A 21,791-nucleotide genomic window follows, 5' to 3' on the forward strand; every position below is an offset into this window, starting at 1 on the left:
AACCGCCGATCCACGCTCTCGGCTGGGATATTATATTCCGAACGTTGTAAAACCAGGCGCCCAACTTCAAATTGATGCCAACGGCGTATTCCGGGTCAATATTGACGTCGACGATGAAGAGCCTTCGATGGTGGATGACTTGGATGGGTTGAAAGTCAGTTGGAAATGTAGTATTGGAAGGTATTGACGAGGTGTTAACAATGATGTGAGGACTGACGGGTGCTTACTGTCGTCTTCCCGTCGCCGAGGGTGGGTTGGCGACAGATATGGGGTCAGGGTTTCGGCGAGGAATCAACGGGAAGATGATAGCGAGATGGTAGGAGCAGGTGTAAATATTAGGCGTGAGCATTGAAGACAAACATGAGACATTTTTTCAACAAAATAATTACCTAATCTATGTGTAGGGAAAATAATCTCGCACAAAGCCAAGCCAAAACACTTTCTGATAATAGCGAACAAATTGAATCACAAGTGATAGCAACAAACACAAGAACAGAAAGTTAAACTTTCCTTTTAAAATACTAATGAAGGTTACAGCTTATTCAATGCTCAGATCTGTATATCATCACCTACAGCGAACCAACAAGAAGCTCTCCCAAACCGAAGTCCAATCGGCCCAGCTCGGTACCAGCACACAGCAAGAAGATCACACAGAAATCGTTCACACAAAGACCCAACGAGTTCAACTAGGTTTCTCTTCTTTTTCACACCCTCGTCCCATCGAACCCACATAGGTTTTATAGCCATCAAGAGATAAACCGAAACCAGTAAAAAATCCGTCAAAGGAGGATAAAGGAACCAGGCTTTCGGAGAAGATAGAAATGGCGAGATAGGAGGAGAGGATAAGTTAGGGTTTTGGACGGAGTCGCAAACGGCCAGAGAAGAAGTAGGTCACAAAACGAGAAACAAGTATTATATACCTGGGAGAGGGCTGGCCGAGCTGGGCTTCAATTTGGGCCTGAGCTGCTGGGCCAAAATTGGCCCTACCTCCTCAAAGGCCCTTTGGGCTTACTTCTCTATTTGGTGACCTGCACATTGGGTTGAATCCACACAAAAGTGGCCCACATGATCATCATAGCCTTGGGATGTTTGGTATCACAAACAACAAATCTCCACCTTGATACCAAACATCCAGCAAATCGGAACCCACCGAGAATGCACAAAAAACACGCATAATGCACTAAGCAAAAAACAAATAAATAGCACACAGTAATATAATAGCACTCAGCATAAAAATAGCACACAGCAACAGTACATAGATTATCAGCACTCACACAGAACTGATTATGTTATTTTACCAATATTTAAGAGTGATAAACAGCTCCTAAATTTTGCTAATGTGAGAACCTTAGTACCCATATCTGAGGGGTTATAATCAGTCATAATTTTCTCCAAATTAATAGTATTTTGAGACACTATGTCACGTATAAAATGGAGTCTGATATCTATGTGTTTAGTGCGTTCATGAAACATGGGATTTTTGCACAAATGAATAGCTGACTGGCTATCTGAATAAACTACTACATTACTCTTTAAAACACCCAGTTCTGTGAGTAAACCTTTAAGCCATAAGGATTCTTTAATTGCTTCAGTTGCAGCTATATATTCTGATTCAGTGGTGGATAGTGCAACAATATGCTGAATTTGGGATTTCCAACTAACACAGGATTTACTTAATGTAAACACATAAGAGGAAGTTGATTTCCTGTTATCTCTATCACCAGCATAATCAGAATCTGTGAATCCTTCTAATTTAACTTCTTCATTTGTGCTTTTATACACTAAACCTATATCACAAGATCCCTTCAGATATCTTAATAACCACTTTAATGCTTCCCAATGCTTAGGACCTGAGTTTGACATAAACCTGCTAAGTGTGCTAACTACATGAGCTAGGTCAGGTCTAGTACACACCATTAAGTACATAATTGACCCTATGACATTAGAGTATGGCACTTTACTCATATACTCTTTTTCTTCTTCATTAGCAGGTGATTGATCTCTTGATAAAATAAAGTGGCTTGCTAAGGGTAAGGAGACTGGTTTACACTCATGCATGCCAAATTTTTTTAAAATTTTTTGGATATAAAATGATTGATGCAAAAACAAAATGGAAATAGACCTGTTTCTTTTGATTTCCATGCCTAAAATTTTCTTAGCATGTCCTAGGTCTTTCATTTCAAATTCTTTGTTTAAAGTTGTTTTGATCTCATCAATCATTTTTATATCTGGACCTATTAAAAGCATAGCATCAACATATAGCAGCAAGAACACACAGTAATTGTCATGATGCTGAAGATAAAGACAGTAATCAAAAGCACTTCTTTTAAAACCAATGGAATGTACAAAATTATCGAAATGTTTGTACCATTGCCTAGGAGACTGTTTCAACCCATATAAAGATTTTTTCAAGTAACACACATAATTAGGATTATTTTTATCTTCAAACCCCTTAGGTTGAGTCATATATATGTTTTCTTCTATATCACCATGCAAAAAAGCTGTTTTGACATCCAATTGTTCTAGTTCCCAATTAAAGTAAGCAACCAATGCTAACATAACCCTTATTGTGGTATACTTAACAACTGAAGAAAAAATTTCATGGTAATCTACTCCTTCTTTCTGTGTGAAACCCTTGGCTACTAACCTAGCCTTAAACTTTACTGGTTCAGCCCCACTTTCCCCTTCTTTTACTTTGAAAACCCATTTGCAACCCATTAAGGATTTGTCTTTAGGCCTAGGGACTAATTCCCACGTTTGATTTTTATGAAGTGAACTCATTTCTTCTTTCATTGCACCAATCCATTCTTTAGCATTTTCATTTTTAATAGCTTCTTCATAAGTATTTGGCTCTTTATCTACTAGATCTTGGTAGCTAGCATACCCAATGCTAAAATCAGTTTCCAATCTTTTAGGGAGTCTTTGTGGCCTTCTTTCCCTATCTCTTGCTAATTGATAGTCATTTAGGGAATCTGGACTTTCTGTTTCTTCTTTTAGGTTACTCTCATTTTCATTAACCTGATTTTGTGCATTATTCTCCATCTCATTTGGGGTATTATGGATAAAAGTACTAACTTTCTCCACCTTACTTCTAGTGTTTTCTAGCTTGTTTTCATTCTCTAAGTTTGAGTCTTCCTTAAGGCATGGCATTTCCGATTCATTAAAAGTGACATCCCTACTGATTATGATCTTTATACCCTTTTGGCTTCTATCCCATAACCTATATCCCTTTACTCCTTTGGGATACCCTAGAAAGACACACTTTCTAGCTCTAGGTTCTAATTTGCCCTCATTTTGATGTATAAAGGCAGCACAACCAAAGGTTTTTAAAACAGAATAATCTGCACATTTTCCATACCATTTCTCATAGGGTGTATCACCACTTAAAGCCACTGAAGGTGTCAAATTAGTTAAATAACAAGCAGTCACTATAGCTTCTCCCCAAAATGATTTTGGCATACCTGACCCTAGCATCATGCAAAGACCCAACGAGTTCAACTAGGTTTCTCTTCTTTTTCACACCCTCGTCCCATCGAACCCACATAGGTTTTATAGCCATCAAGAGATAAACTGAAACCAGTAAAAAATCCGTCAAAGGAGGATAAAGGAACCAGGCTTTCGGAGAAGATAGAAATGGCGAGATAGGAGGAGAGGATAAGCTAGGGTTTTGGACGGAGTCCCAAACGGCTAGAGAAGAAGTAGGTCACAAAACGAGAAACAAGTATTATATACCTGGGAAAGGGCTGGCCGAGCTGGGCTTCAATTTGGGCCTGAGCTGCTAGGCCAAAATTGGCCCTACCTCCTCAAAGGCCCTTTGGGCTTGCTTCTCTATTTGGTGACCTGCACATTGGGTTGAATCCACACAAAAGTGGCCCACATGATCATCATAGCCTTGGGATGTTTGGTATCACAAACAACACTATGTATTATATTAAAGGATAATGCTATACGGACGAACGCGACGACGCACGAGTTGACAAACCCAAATTATCGTGAGATTTTAGTGTCAAAATCTCACGATAACCTGGTTTCAATTTTGAGTTATTTTATAGTTGCTCGCCCATTTTCAAGCCTATTTTCAATCCCACACATTCTCTCTCTTCTCTCTCAAAACCATCCACTTACTGTGTCTCTCATCCACTCTTTCTCTCTCAAAACCACCCCCCTCAAACCCAATCTCTCTCAAACCCACCCCCATGGGTGTAGCATCCGCCCCCCCCCCCCCCACACCGCTCTCACACCTCCGTCGCCGTCAACCCCGCCATCGCTACTCGCACCATCGTCACCCAAAGATGGCTCCACCGTCGTCTCCCTCGCTAACATCGCTCGCCGTCGCCCCCTACTCGCATAGCCATTTCCCCTGCCAACACTGCAAACACCGCCCGCCATGGCCATCGCCGTCGCCATCGCCCCCCACCGACCACTGACCACCATCGCTCGCCCCCCACACAGCCTATTGCACCGCCTCGCCCAAAGATGGCTCCACCACCGTCTCCCTCGCCAACACCGCCCGCCGTCACCCCCTGCTCGCATAACCGTCTTCCCTGCCAACACTGCAAACACCACCCGTCATCGCCAACGTCGTCGCCGTCACCCCCCACCGACCACTGACCATCATCACCCGCCCCCCACACCGCCTCCGCCTCCGCCTCCGCCTTCCCACCCCCCCCCCCCCCCCGACCGCTCGAACCGGCCAAACTTCACCCACTCTCTGTTATGTTTTTTTTAATTTAAAAGATGTAATTTTAATACAAAATAAAAGATGATTTTAATATATAATTGATGTTGTTGTAATAAGTTAGTATTTAAAGTGATCTTAAATGAGAAAATAAATTATTTAATTACTTGTGTGATCTTATTATATATATTAATATTAACATTTTTAATAACAACCATCAAGATTGCTATTGTTAAATCTGATTGTAAAATAATAAGAAAAAAATTGTTGTTATATTTAATTGTAAAATAATAAAAATATATATCTAATTATATTATATTTGATCTTAAAAATATTAATTTTACTCCAATCTTATTTTAGACTGATTTAAGTAATTTTACCAAGTTATAATTTTACTCCAATCTTATTTTACACTACTCCAATTTTATCAAGTAATTTTACTCTAATCTGATTTAAGTAAAATATTAATCTTATTTTACACAAATGTTATAATTTTATAAGTAAATAATTTAAATTAAGAAATTTAATTAATACCCTCAAATTGAAGAAAAATTAATAACAGAGCATGAAATAAGCAAAAATAACACAAGCAATATTTTTTATTCAATTGTCAAATATACAATCAAAATAAATTATGTTCTTTCATAATTTAAAATAAATTATATTTTTTAATTTTTATTTCAACGGCTAAATCACCATAAAGAAACAACAGAAGAAAAAAAACCAACAGCAAAAAAAAAAGAAAATATATATAAATGTATATGTAAAAAATTAAAAATATTTATAAATGTATATATAAACGTTGTTTTTACAGCCACGATGGGGCCTGACGATGGCGGTTCGAGCAACGCGGGGGGTCGACGGCGGGCGACGACGAAGGGGCCATCCTTGGGCGACGACAGTGCAAGAGCTGTGTGTTGGTAGTGTAAGAACTGTGTGCAAGAGTGGTTTTGAGACAGGGTGGGGGGGGGGAGGAGACACTGCGACTAGGTTTGAGAGAGATTAAGGGAGAGATAGAGTGGGTTTGAGACAAGGGGGGGAGACACTGCTGCAACTGGGTTTGAGAGAGAGAATGGGGGAGAGATAGAATAGGTTTGAGAGATGGTGGTTTTGAGAGAGAGAAAGGGAGTGAAAGTGAAAATGAAAGTGGTTTTGGAGGGAGGAAAGTGAAAGTGGTTTTGAGAGAGAGAGGGAGTGAAAGTGAGAAAGTGGGAGCTGACAGTAAAAGAGATAGTGAGACTTGAGAGTTAAATTTGTAATTTTGGATAGAGGGTTAAATTGTAATTTAAACGGGTTTGTCAACCCGTGCGTCGCCACATTCGTCCGTCTAGCATTATCCTATATTAAAACAGTTCTACCTGCATATGCTTTTGACAAGCAAATGACATTATATATAAACAAAATAAGGCCACATGTCAGCATATGTTGCAATATTTTTTCGCCCAAAAATACAACACCCCTATCAATGCATGTGGCAACTTCTCCTGGTGCGATTTTGTTCACCCCAACGTAGAGATGGAAAATGGGCAGGCTGGGTCGGCCCGGCCCACATCCCGCTTGGCCCACCCATTTGGTGGGTCGGGTCGAATTTGGCCCACGAGATAGACGGGTCGAGCTAGGCCGGGCCAAGGAAATGGAAACTTGGGCCCGGCACGGCCGTGTGGCCCTTAATAAATGGGCCAAAGTGGGTCGGGCCGGGTCATGGGCCTGCTGGGCAGGGTCGACCCGTGGGCCTGGCTATTTGGGCCGGCCCGTGAGCCATTTATTTTTAATTTTTTTATATATAATTTTTTTAATATATTTTTTTATTTTTCCCAAATGTAACTAATATTTTTTAAAATATGTTTATTAATGTTTACTTATAATTTTGATGTTTGTAAAATTATGATGTTTATAGTAAACATTATGTTTACAAAAATTACACTAAATTTATGTTTACAAACATTACAATAAAATTATGTTTACAAGAAACATAATTTTTATGTTTATAATTATTAAATACAAACATAATTTTTTAAATATTTTTTAATTTTTTGGTGAGCTGGACCGGGCCATTTTAGTGGGCCAATTGGTGGGCCAAGCCGCGGGCCACATATTGCTAGCCCGGCACGGCCCTCATTTTGCTAGGCGGGCCAACCCGGTCCGTTTGCTACAGTAACGGGCCAAGCCGGGCTATGAGGCGGGCCGGCCGAGCCAACCTATGGGTCGCCCGGCCCATTTCCCATCTCTACCCCAACGTGACCATCAATTAGTGTTGTGGGTCCGTCAATTTTTAATGTTTTTTACCTTATTCTCTCTCTTCTCATCTTTTTTCTTCTTTCTCCTTTCTTTCCTTTTTCTTTTTCTTTTCTAGCAAACCTCTCATCATCTTCCTCTTGCTGTTGCCACCGCCAATCACCTCGCCTCATCATTTGCACACAGACCGCTAGCTATTGCATCCTTCTTTGCCTCTCACCATCGACCCTCTAGCCACCTCGCCTTGCCGCTTGGTGCCTAGTGCCTCATCACTTCTTTGCAAGAAGAGGGAATGAGAGAGAGATGAGAGAGAGAAATATAGTGGGTTTTATATATAATTTTTTAAATATATTTTTTTATTTTTCCCAAATGTAACTAATATTTTTTAAAATATGTTTATTAATGTTTACTTATAATTTTGATGTTTGTAAAATTATGATGTTTATAGTAAACATTATGTTTACAAAAATTACACTAAATTTATGTTTACAAACATTACAATAAAATTATGTTTACAAGAAACATAATTTTTATGTTTATAATTATTAAATACAAACATAATTTTTTAAATATTTTTTAATTTTTTGGTGGGCTGGGTCGGGCCATTTTAGGGGGCCAATTGGTGGGTCGGCCCACGGGCCATTTTGGTGGGCCAGGCCGCGGGCCACATATTGCTAGCCCAGCACGGCCCTTGTTTTGCTAGGCGGGCCAACCCGGTCCGTTTGCTTCAGTAACGAGCCAAGCCGAGCTATGAGGCGGGCCGACCGAGCCAGCTTATGGGTCACCCGGCCCATTTCCCATCTCTACCCCAACGTGACCATCGATTAGTGTTGTGGGTCCGTCAATTTTGAATGTTTTTTACCTTATTCTCTCTCTTCTCATCTTTTTTCTTCTTTCTCCTTTCTTTCCTTTTTCTTTTTCTTTTCTAGCAAACCTCTCATCATCTTCCTCTTGCTGTTGCCACCGCCAATCACCTCGCCTCATCATTCGCACACGGACCGCTAGCTATTGCATCCTTCTTTGCCTATCACCATTGACCCTCTAGCCACCTCGCCTTGCCGCTTGGTGCCTAGTGCCTCATCACTTCTTTGCAAGAAGAGGGAATGAGAGAGAGATGAGAGAGAGAAATATAGTGGGTTTTATGTATAATTTTTTAAATATATTTTTTTATTTTTCCCAAATGTAACTAATATTTTTTAAAATATGTTTATTAATGTTTACTTATAATTTTGATGTTTGTAAAATTATGATGTTTATAGTAAACATTATGTTTACAAAAATTACACTAAATTTATGTTTACAAACATTACAATAAAATTATGTTTACAATAAACATAATTTTTATGTTTATAATTATTAAATACAAACATAATTTTTTAAATATATTTTAATTTTTTGGTGGGCTGGGCCGGGCCATTTTAGGGGGCCAATTGGTGGGTCGGCCCACGGGCCATTTTGGTGGGCCAGGTCGCGGGCCACATATTGCTGGCCCGGCACGGCCCTCGTTTTGCTAGGCGGGCCAACCCGGTCCGTTTGCTTCAGTAACGGGCCAAGCCGGGCTATGAGGTGGGCCGGTCGAGCCAGCCTATGGGTTGCCCGGCCCATTTCCCATCTCTACCCCAACGTGACCATCGATTAGTGTTGTGGGTCCGTCAATTTTGAATGTTTTTTACCTTATTCTCTCTCTTCTCATCTTTTTTCTTCTTTCTCCTTTCTTTCCTTTTTCTTTTTCTTTTCTAGCAAACCTCTCATCATCTTCCTCTTGTTGTTGCCATCGCCAATCACCTCACCTCATCATTCGCACACGGACCGCTAGCTATTGCATCCTTCTTTGCCTCTCACCATCGACCCTCTAGCCACCTCACCTTGCCGCTTGGTGCCTAGTGCCTCATCACTTCTTTGCAAAAAGAGGAAATGAGAGAGAGATGAGAGAGAGAAATATAGTGGGTTTGAGAGAGAGTCACCCTCCAATAAAATGACTTATTTACCCCTATACTAATCAGGGGTCACATTTATCCTAGTAGTTAAAGGGAGTGAATAAAATCGCACTCAACTTCTCCTCCATGCACCAGAATTCATTTAATTCTTCCTTTCGATAACTCCATTAATATTTCATTGAAACTACCAACTTTATTTCCTCGAAATTAATGGCTTTTTATGTTGAAAATTATCAGTTTTGAGGCCAACCAATAAACCATTAGACGTGACTGTCGCACAATTACTATTTATTGTGATTACCAAGATATATATATATATAAATTACTAATATATATTACTGTGAAATTATTTATCAATATATATTTATTACCATGAAAATGTTATAGAAAAAATATTTATTAAGATATATTTATTGCATACAGGTATTCACGTATTATGTTGGGAATATGTTTATTTTATGTAATTTTTGTAACTATTATTCTTTATATGTACTGCTATCGTTCTATATCATTTTTTATGTTTTGTATATTTTAGTTCTTTGGTCTCTTTTATTGATGTAATTGCTTAATATCTAATATTTGTTTATTTCTTCTGGGTTGTTTGTTAAATTATGTCTTTTATTCGTGATTTTTTTATTATTATAATTTGTTTCAATCGAAAGAAATAATACATATTTTAGAAATAAATTGTTTGCTAAGTAAAATATATTTTAATATTTTATACTGTAGAAATAATATATATATTAGTTTATAATTAGGTATGACCTATATGAATATATTTTTATATTATTATATACTTTAGAAATAATATATATTTTTATTTATAATAATCAGGTATAAACGGTTTGAATATATATTTTTATTTATTTCTTTTTAAAATATCGTTCTTGCGCATCTCCAGTGTTTGTACATTTAATTACGTCAAAACAAATAAATTACAGATTCAACTTTTGAACTTTGCGCAGGACAAAAATCCTGATTTATCTTGTTGCCGAAAAAGCCCACCCCATTGTTGCCGAGTAATGTCGCCATTTAATGCTGAATAGGCGTTAATAGCTGACTGAGGTGACAGTGCGAGAAGCCATCGTGGTAATGGGTCGGTCTCGCCTTTTTTAAAGTCCCTACAAGCTCCAGACCCATGTGCGCAGGCAGCAGCCATCGTGGTAATGGGTCGGTCTCGCCTTTTTTAAAGTCCCTACAAGCTCCAGACCCATGTGCGCAGCCATCGTGGTAATGGGTCTCGCCTTTTCTTAAGTCCCTACAATGCTTACCTTTTTTTTAGGTCCGTACAAGCTCCAGACCCATGTGCAGAGACGACTTAATATTAGGAGTGATGATTTATTGTAATATTACTAGATATCTATTGTATTTTTATTAAAATAAATATTAAATAAAAGAGATAATGATACACAATTTTTTAATCTTTTTTAATAAAGAGATCTTATAATTAATTATAATTAACATCACCCATAAAGTAATTATGCAAAATTTTCCCCTTAAAAGTTATTATTTAATCTTCACCAAAAAATATTTTATTTTCAAGTGTGGTGGATTTATTACGTCATTGATTCTCTTTTAAAAATTAAAATATGAAGTTGGCCTATTTTTTTATTTATATAAAATATTAGATTATTTAAAGCTTAAGTTTTATTTGATGGCAAATGGCATATGAATCAAATGGAATTAATTAATTAACAATTTAGGCTAACTTTGTGATCGCTGAGACATCAAATTGAAGATGAATGATTGCATGATTGAGATAACTCATTAACATTTTCCTTGAAGTTATATTAAAAAAAAGAATTGGTGGTCCATAATTAATATGTCCCTTAAATGAATTTTTTTGGGATTTTAAAATGCTTAATATTTATTATTTAAAGATGAAAATTTTAATATATAAATTTAAAGTTAAGAGAGATTAGTGATTTATTTTAAATAAATTATAAAAACGATATATAAAATTTACCTGTAAAATTAAAAGTCTAATGAAGAAAATAATATTGTTAGAAGTTAGACACACGTGACATGACCCAATCCTTGAACGACACATGTCCTGTCAAATTACGACCGCCCTACCCTAGAAGTTTGATTGCAAATAATAATTTCTTTCCTATCAAATTCAATTCTCAAATAATATTGTTTGAAGTTTGATTGCAACTGGAAAGAAAATATTTTTTAGATAATTAAATTATTTAAAATTAAATTTTAAAAATATTAATTGAAGGTGTTTAATTAATTTAATTTTTTATTTAGAAATTGTTAAATTTTTTTAACTTTTTGTGTTTGATTGTCATTATTTTTTATGAAAATAATTACATGTGTAGATAATCAATAATCAAATACACAAATTAAAAATCAACTAAATAAATAATTAAATATACACATATTTAAAAAATAAATCAAATATATATAAGTAAAATAATCAAAATAATCTACTTGCCTAGCAACTTCAGCTTGAGCTGCTGTCGCCATCGCCGTTCAACCACTGCCTACTGCCATCGCCGGTGACATCGCCTACTGCTATCATCGTTGTTGCCATCGCTGTTAAACCACTGCCCACTACCATCATCTTCTCCGCTGCCATTGCCCTTACCACTGCCCACTACCATCATCTTCTTTGCTGCCATCACCCTTGCCATTGCTCACTCACTACAAGAAAATTAAGTTTTAGTGACGAAATTTAGTGATGAAATTATTTCGTCACTAATTTGCTACGGATTCGCAACGGAATATCTATCAGTAAATTTAGCGGTGGGAGACCCGTCACTAAATTTAGCGACATATTTAACGACGGGCTAACTTGTCGCTAAAAAATTAAAATTAAAATTTTAAATTTTAGCGATGGGCAAGCCCGTCACTAAAAAGAAAAAAATATATAAACTTTTAATTTTAGTGACAAGCTAACCCATCGCTAAAAAGAAAACAAAATGAAATTTTAAATTTAAATTTTAGCGACAGGCAGACCTGTCACTAAAAAGAAAAAAATAAAATTTTAATTTTAATTTTTAGCGATGAGACGAACCCGTCCCTGAAAGAAAAATAAAATAAAATTTTAAATTTTAGTGACGGGCAAGCCCGTAGCTAAAAAGAAAAAAAATAAAATATAAACTTTAAATTTTAGCTCGTCGCTAAAAAGAAAAAAAATAAAATTTTAATTTTAATTTTTAGCAACTGGCGAACCCATCGCTAAAAATAAAAAAAAATTTAAAATTTAAATTTTAGCGACGAGCAAACCCGTCGCTAAAAAGGAAAAAAATAAATTTTAAATTTTAAATTTTAGCGATGGGCTAACCAGTCGCTAAAAAAAATAAATAAAATTTAATTTTAATTTTTAGCGATGGGACGAACTCTTTGCTAAAAAGAAATAAAATTAAAATTAAAATTTTAAATTTTAACCACAGATCACCCCATTGCTAAAAAAGAAAAAAATAAATTTTAAATTTTAGTGAAGGGTAGACCCATCGCTAAATATATATATATATATATATATTAAATTTTAGCCACTAAAAAGAAAAAAAAATTAGCTTAATTTATATTTAAATTAAAAAAATCTATAATTTATATTTAATGTGAAATTCATACTTTAATTTTACATTTAAGCAACTAAATTTATATTTTCGACTCAATTTAATCAAATATACATTATTTTTTTTGTGATAACTTTATTTTTTTTATTATTTCGATTACATCTATGAATTTGTATTTATCTTTAATTTTTAATTTTTTTATTACATTTATCTTTGATTACATCAAAGTAAATGGGTTAAATTGATTAAAAAATAAAGATATAAAAATTAAATTAACTTAAAAATATAAATAAATAAGTGTAATTAAATAACAAAAAATTTAAATGACTTCACAAAAAAAAACATAAAAGTACGTAATTGAATAATATGTTGTCCTTTAGCGGATATCCATCTTTTTAATTTATCTCTCTTTTTATTTTAAATTTATCAATTAACTCATTTAATTTAATTGAATTCAAATAATTTTATTTTTTAATTAATTAATTTAATTCAATTAATTAGTTTAAAAAATTTTAAACTATGAGCTTCCCTACATAATTTTCATAGTTAAATATAAAATTTATAAAAATTTCAATTAATTTCAAAATAATAACAAGATTTTCTATTACTAATATAATAATTTATAAATTTCTATTTGAATTAGTAATAAAATATAATTAATAAATAATAAAATTAATATTAATTAAATAAGTTTAGAAAATTTTGGAGTGTAAATGTGATATTGAAAAGTTTGGAAGAAATACTATAAATATATTTTATGCAAATTAATAATCAAGGAGTCTTCCAAATGGGTTGGTTCACTCGCGTGACTTCCTCTCAAATGGTTGGGGTTTCGATTCAAGGGGTAGGCAGCTAAAGAATTATTGCTGGGAAATAATACTAGCGCAGCCACCTGGCGAGTAGAGGTGCGGCCACCTGGCAAGCAAAGAGAGGGCTAGCGTGCGTGCGGGGGCTGGCCATTTTGCGGCCAGGGCTAAATTCAGCGACGAAAACAAATCTCATCGCTGATTAGTGACAAGAGTTGCCTGTCGCTAATCAGTGACGGGGGGCTGTCCGTCGCTATGTCGCAAAAAATTGCTCGTCACTAAACTATTTAACGACGAATTTTTCGTCACTAAACGCATGATTTTTGTAGTGACTATCGTCATCTTCTCCGCTGCCATTGCCTCTGCCATGGCTGTCGCTATCGTTTCTCCAGTCACCACCCACTGTCATTGCCATCGTCGTTACTTACTATTCGTTGATGGCTGCTGCAACTGTCGGTGATGGAAGAGAAAGGCTAGCGTGGTGGGTGACGTATAGTGGTGGCTAATTGGGTTTTTTTATTTCCATAGAAAATTAAATCTAACCCCGCATGAGAAGACTAATTTCAACAAAAGTGGGAAAAAGAAGGTCCAATGACCACAAGTGAAAAATTATTTTTCATAAAAAATTTAACTAATCAAACACTCCAAAAGGTAAAATTTAGGTAAAAAATAATAATTTTTTATTAAAAAAAATAGCCAATTAAAGTGACTTGTGCTCATTGTCATGGCGTGCGACAATGATAAGGAAAAAAAAAATATATAATATATATTCAATCTTTGATCATATGGCTATGGGGTGTGAGAGTGATCCTGATGTTAACGTGAGTGGATCTAGCTCGATTATACTATTTGTTAATTAAAATATAAGATAAAAAAATAAATATACATTTTATTTTAGATAAAAAATATTTTTATTATATTTATTAAATTTATTTAAATATATACTAAAAAAATTCACGTAATTTTTTATCTAAAATTATTGAGATAAATTTATCTTTCCCTATAGACAAATTCATCTAGGACCTTTCAAATAAAAAAAATAATCCATATAACCATCGATGTATTTTTAAAAATTTAACAAATAATTTGATATAAATTTTAAAATAATTATTAATTTTATTTTGACAATTCCATATCTTAATCCAGAAAGTATTCCAATCTTAATATTTTTCGGATTGAAATATGAAATAATCAAGATAATTCTATAAATATTTTAAAATTCTTGTTAGATTTTTTGTTAAATTTTTGGATGTCTTAAGTTCAACTTTTGAACTTTGCGCAGGACAAAAATCCTGATTTATCTTGTTGCCGAAAAAGCCCACCCCATTGTTGCCGAGTAATGTCGCCATTTAATGCTGAATAGGCGTTAATAGCTGACTGAGGTGACAGTGCGAGAAGCCATCGTGGTAATGTGTCGGTCTCGCCTTTTTTAAAGTCCCTACAAGCTCCAGACCCATGTGCGCAGGCAGCAGCCATCGTGGTAATGGGTCTCGCCTTTTCTTAAGTCCCTAGAAGCTCACCTTGTTTTCAAGTCCCTACAAACTCAAGACCCATGTGCGCAGCCATCGTGGTAATGGGTCTCGCCTTTTTTTTTCAGTCCCTACAAAGCTCACCTTTTTTTAGGTCCGTACAAGCTCCAGACCCATGTGCAGAGACGACTTAATATTAGGAGTGATGATTTATTGTAATATTACTAGATATGTATTGTATTTTTATTAAAATAAATATTAAATAAAAGAGATAATGATACACAATTTTTTTAGTCTTTTTTAATAAAGAGATCTTATAATTAATTATAATTAACATCACCCATAAAGTAATTATGCAAAATTTTCCCCTTAAAAGTTATTATTTAATCTTCACCAAAAAATATTTTATTTTCAAGTGTGGTGGATTTATTACGTCATTGATTCTCTTTTAAAAATTAAAATATGAAGTTGGCCTATTGTTTTATTTATATAAAATATTAGATTATTTAAAGCTTAAGTTTTATTTGATGGCAAATGGCATATGAATCAAATGGAATTAATTAATTAACAATTTAGGCTAACTTTGTGATGGCTGAGACATCAAATTGAAGATGAATGATTGCATGATTGAGATAACTCATTAACATTTTCCTTGAAGTTATATTAAAAAAAAGAATTGGTGGTCCATAATTAATATGTCCCTTAAATGCATTTTTTGGGGATTTTAAAATGCTTAATATTTATTATTTAAAGATGAAAATTTTAATATATAAATTTAAAGTTAAGAGAGATTAGTGATTTATTTTAAATAAATTATAAAAACGATATATAAAATTTACCCGTAAAATTAAAAGTCTAATGAAGAAAATAATATTGTTAGAAGTTAGACACACGTGACATGACACAATCCTCGAACGACACATGTCCTGTCAAATTGCCACCGCCCTACCCTAGAAGTTTGATTGCAAATAATAATTTCATTCCTATCAAATTCAATTCTCAAATAATATTGTGTGAAGTTTGATCGCAACCTGGAAAGGAAATATTTTTTAGATAATTAAATTATTTAAAATTAAATTTAAAAAAAATATTAATTGAAGGTGTTTAATTGATTTAATTTTTTATATAGAAATTGTTAATTCTTTTTTAACTTTTTGTGTTTGATTGTCATTATTTTTTATGAAAATAATTACATGTGTAGATAATCAGTAATCAAATATACAAATTAAAAATCAACTACATAAAATCATTAAATATACACATATTCAAAAAATAAATCAAATATATATACGTAAAATAATTAAAATAATCTACTTGCCTAGCAACTTAAGCCTGAGCTGCTGTTGTCATCGCCGGTGACATCGCCCATTGCCATCATCGTTGCTGCCATCGCCGTTAAACCACTGGCCACTACCATCGTCTTCTTCGTTGCCATCGCCCTTGCCACTGCCCACAACCATCATCTTTTCTGCTACCATCGCCCCTGCCATTGCCCACTCACTACAAGAAAATTAAGTTTTAGTGACGGAATTATTCCGTCGCTAACATGCTACGGATTCATGACGGAATATCTATCGCTAAATTTAGCGACGAAAGACTCCTCACTAAATTTAGCGACAGATTTAATGACGGGCTAACCCTTCGCTAAAAAGAAAAAAATTTAAATTTTAGCAACGGGACAAGTTAGTCACTAAAAAGAAAAAAATAAAATATAAACTTTAAAATTTAGCAACGGGCTAACCCGTCGCTAAAACGAAAACAAATAAAATTTTAAATTTAAATTTTAGCGACGAGTAAACCCATCGCTAAAAAAAAAAATTAAAATTAAAATTTTATATTTTAGCGATAGGCAAGCCCGTCACTAAAAAGAAAAAAAATAATATATAAACTTTCAATTTTAGCGACGAGCTAACCCATCGCTAAAAAGAAAACAAATGAAATTTTAAATTTAAATTTTAGTGACGGGCAGACCTGTCACTAAAAGGAAAAAAAATAAAATTTTAATTTTAATTTTTAGTGATGGAACGAACTCGTCCCTATAAAGAAAAGAAAAATTAAAATTAAAATTTTAAATTTTAAATTTTTGCGACAGACAAGCTCATAGCTAAAAAGAAAAAAAATAAAATATAAACTTTAAATTTTATCCCATCGCTAAAAAGAAAACAAATAAAATTTTAAATTTAAATTTTAGCAACGGGCAGACCCATCGCAAAAAAGAAAAAAAATAAAATTTTAATTTTAATTTTTAGCAATGGGCTAACCCATCTCTGAAAACAAAAAAAAAAATTTAAATTTAAAATTTAAATTTTAGCGACGAGCAAACCTGTAGCTAAAAAGAAAAAAAAAATTAAACTTTAAATTTTAGCGACAGGCTAACCCATCACTAAAAAGAAAACAAATAAAATTTTAATTTTAATTTTTTGGATGGGATGAACTCGTAGCTAAAAAAAATAAAATTAAAATTAAATTTTTAAATTTTAGCGATGGGCCAACCCATTGTTAGAAAGGAGAAAAAATAAATTTTAAATTTTAGCGACAGGTAGACCCGTCGCTAAAACAAAAAAGAAAATATAAATTTTAAGTTTTAGCCGCTAAAAAGAAAAAAAAAAAAATAAAATTTGAAATTAAAATTTTAGCTTAATTCATATTTAAATTAAAAAAATTCACAATTTATATTTAATTTGAAATTCATACTTTAATTTTACATTTTAGCAACTAAATTTATATTTTCGACTCAATTTAATCAAATATATTTTATTTTTTTATGAAAACTTTATTTTTTTATCATTTCAATTACATCTATAAATTTGTATTTATTTTTAATTTTTAATCTTTTATTACATTTATCTTTGATTACATCAAAGTAAATAGGTTAAATTGATTAAAAAATAAAGATATAAAAATTAAATTAACTTAAAAATACAAATAAAGAAATGTAATTAAATAACAAAAAATTTAAATGACTTTACAAAAAAAAAAGAGCATAAAAGTACGTAATTGAATAATATGTTGTCCTTTAGTGGATATGCATCTTTTTAATTTATCTCTCTTTTTATTTTAAATTTATCAATTAAATCATTTAATTTAATTGAATTCAAATAATTGATTTTTTAATTAATTAATTTAATTCAATTAATTAGTTTAAAAAATTTTAAACTATGATTGTAATGCCCTGTTTTCCCGAGCGCATTAAAAATTGAGACAGTAAAATTTTTTCTTTCAAACTAATGCTAAACCACATCATTCCTTGAGTCCATTCCAGAATTCCCATTCATTTTTCTCGAAAGAGAATCACTATACACATCAAATGCATAAGCAATGATCAAAACCTGATATCTTAACATTGATCATAAATAAATTCTTACATCTTCAACATTCCTCAAAACGTTCAGAATTTAAAGTAGCAGAACTTAAATACATGGGCTATGTAACATACACTTCATTCCTCATGCACTCTGCTAAGTGTCATTTCATGCCTCATTTATCCTTATATCTGCTACAATCTTCATCTAGAACGTTTGAATATTCTAGTGGGTAAAGCCTAAATTAAATGATAAATCATCTAAGTAAGGGTACAGAAAACATATTTCATGCATGAATGCAATGTCTTACTCATCGTAGGTGTCAACTGCACCTCTTATGCTACCTACCATTTTTGCGGCCACCTCTTTTGTAGCCGGGGTGTATGGTGCACCCTTGGTAAAGTAGCGATGCCAGTTCGTACTCTTTACGGCCACTATAACGTCCCGTTTTTCTCGAAGCGTTTCTTACCCCGGCATTTATTAATTAATAATTACTTCACCAATTCTACCTCATATATATATTTTTTTTCTTTCTCTCATTCTCCTCGTTGGGGTAACCATAGCTAATAGCGGAAACATGATAGATCGTAACCTAATGCTTAACAAGCTTTTAACATCAAAAGCGTAGATTCATATTCATAATAAAATCATAACATCATTCTGAAACGTACTAGTGTTTAAACATAATCTTGATCATCCCTTAATATTACATGCTGAAATATCATAATCAACATCATGGATAACATAGTAGGACATAAACATGATAGGTTATATGCATAACCGATACATTTACGCACTTTAACGAGTGCCATCACATGCCTCCATTTCCTTCATATCTGCTATGACTTCCATCTGGAACATTAAATATTCCAGGGGCATTGCCCAATTAGATGATCGGCCATCTAAGTAAGAGTATAATATTCATGAATGAATGTAAATGCATAATGTCATGTCATTTGGCCTGTTTAAGCCGACGGGCATCCATACTTCATATGCCACTTACTATTTTATACGACCAACTCTTTCCAAGTCGAAGTGTATGGGCGCACCCTTGGTAAAGCAGCGATGCCCACCCGTACTCTTAAACATATGCGATGCATGAGCAACGATGGATTACATGTGAACATATGCATATTATCTTCATATTATGTAAATGCACCTACGTGACATACTCACACATCATTTCATGTCAATATGCCGAAACATACTTCGTATTTAACATATAAACATACTAACAAATCATATGATGCATTTTAGAAATTACCTTTCATAGATAAATTAAATTTGAGAAATACTATCTTACCTTTGAAAATCGGCTTGAGTCTCGAGAAATGTGCTTTAATCTCAAAAACGTGCTCGCCTCGACTTCGCACTAAACTTCTAGTTATACTCAAACTTTAGTCTCAATGATCCCTGGACATCATATTTATTCAAGGGGTAGTAAAACTTATTTTCCTCAATCGCTTAAATTTTCTCCCCATTATTTCCTCAATAATTCTAAAATAAATACTTCCCCAATCATTTTTTTTAATTTTTCTCCACGAAAATTCATAAAACAACATTTCTAATCTTCTAAAATTTTATGGGAATTTTTCATAATTTTTTCCTATTTTTCTTCTATTTTCAAAGAATTCCCTTTATCCTAAAAATTACCGAGTAAATATTTCTTTCCATATTTTCCATAAATTTCTTCCATAATAATTCATAAAATAAAACACCTGATTTTTTTTTTTTGAAATGTTTCAAAAAATTAAACATAATAAGATAAAAGAAAATATTATCAACTTCCATATATTTGAGATATTTTACACTTACCTTGTAACACTTTCCTCAAGCTTGTCTTTGATGTGCCCAAATTCCTCTTCCTTACTCCTTCCTCCCAAATCTCTTTCACAAGCTCAATTTTTCTCACAATCTCTTTCTTTTTCAAATCTCTTTCTTACTCACAAATCCTTCTTTCTTACAACATTTCTCTTTCTAATTCAAGTTTTCTAACTTTTCAACTTTTCTCTATTTATAGAGGTTGAATTAAGTTTAGTTTAATTGTAGTGATCCACTATTTTTTATTATTTTTTTATTTAATTTTTCACTAAATCTCACTTATAATCTTTAATTATTTGTCCATACACTACTTTATCTTCCACATTTCTCCATTAATTAACTCATTATCTTTGATTATTTGGCAATACTCTACTTTGTCTCCCACATTTCTCCATTAATTCATCATTTATCTTTGATTATTTGTCCACACCATATTTTGTCTCCCACATTTCTCCATTAATTCACCCATTATCTTTGATTATTTATTCACACCATATTTTGTCTCCCACATTCTCCATTAATTCACCCATTATCTTTGATTATTTGTCCACACTCTACTTTGTCTCCACATTTCTCCATTATTTCACTCACTATCTTTAATTATTTTTCAACTAAATCTTATTTTGAATGGACTATTATTTCATTTAGTCCATAAATTTAAGCCCACTCTATTAACTCTAAGTTCACTTACTTAGCCTTTCATTTCTCAACTTAGCCCACTAACTATAATCCCATTTACTTAGTCTTTTTTTTTTTTTTTAATTTAGCCCACTAATTCTAAGCTCATTTACTTAACATTTCTTTTTTTTTTTTTAACTTAACCTACTAACTCTAAGCCCGTTTACTTAACCATTCTTTTTTTTTTTTTTCAACTTAGTCCATTAGTTTTCTCAATTATAATCTCCAATTGAAGTAAAAATATTTTAAATACAAACAAAAAAATAATTATTATTATTATTATTCTCAAAATACTATGATATTACAGCCACAATGCGCGTGATCAATGATATCAACGTGTACATATGCATTTCATAGCATATCATATATGTAGTCTACGTGATGGATACATATCTGAGCATGTCAACATGATGAAAATATTTTCGAGGAACATAAATCACTTACAAACCAATCATTTTTCATAAAACTAAATTCAGTGGGAAGTACCACTTACCTTCTCAAGCTTATCGGGCTACCTCGATATTCGTGCCTTACCTTGAAATTCGTGCATCTCTTCGATTCGTGTGCCAACCTCAAAATTCGCACGAGTCACTTCAACTTTAGCCTCAAAGCATCATAATCACCATATTTATTTAAATAAGCATTAAAACCTATTTTTTCATAATTTCTTGCATTTACTTTATTTTTCACTCTATTTTTCTTCAATAAATCCAAACTAAATATTTCTAAAATATTTTCTCAAATATTTCACTACAACAATTCATAAAATAATATTCTGGAATTTTTGAAATTTTCTAAGAAATTTTACTTACCTTAAAACTTAGCATCTCTAGCTTCCTCAGTATGCATGCCCTGATCTCGAAACACGTGCCTGAATAATTTTTCTATGCCAAAATCTCCGGAATAATAATAAATCACCAAATCCTATTTTTTCAAGATTTTTCTCCATTTCTTTTCTTTTCTTTCTTTTTCTTTTCTTTTCTTTTTCTTCTTTCTTCCTATTCATCTTCTCCTTCCTCTACTCCTTCTGCAACCCATGAGCAGCACTTCTCCTCTCCCTATATTTTTTTTCTTTTCCTTTTTTCTTTTCTTTCTTCTTCTTCTTCTTCTTCTTCTTCTTCTTCTTCTTCTTCACTTGCACGAACCAGCCTTCGCCCGCCGCTGCCCAAGCGCTGCTGCCGCCCTCGCCGACTGCTGGCGCCTCCGCTGGCCGAGCACCAACTTCCGGCCTCACTGGAAACTGCTCGCATAACACTACCGCCCGCCCTTGCCTCGAGCCCAGCTCGGTGAGCTCACGGCCATGGCTACCATGGCCTCGGGTTTGCCACTTTCGATTGC

The sequence above is a fragment of the Diospyros lotus genome, chromosome 4 (genome assembly GCF_014633365.1).
Source record: "Diospyros lotus cultivar Yz01 chromosome 4, ASM1463336v1, whole genome shotgun sequence".
Lineage (NCBI taxonomy): Eukaryota > Viridiplantae > Streptophyta > Magnoliopsida > Ericales > Ebenaceae > Diospyros > Diospyros lotus.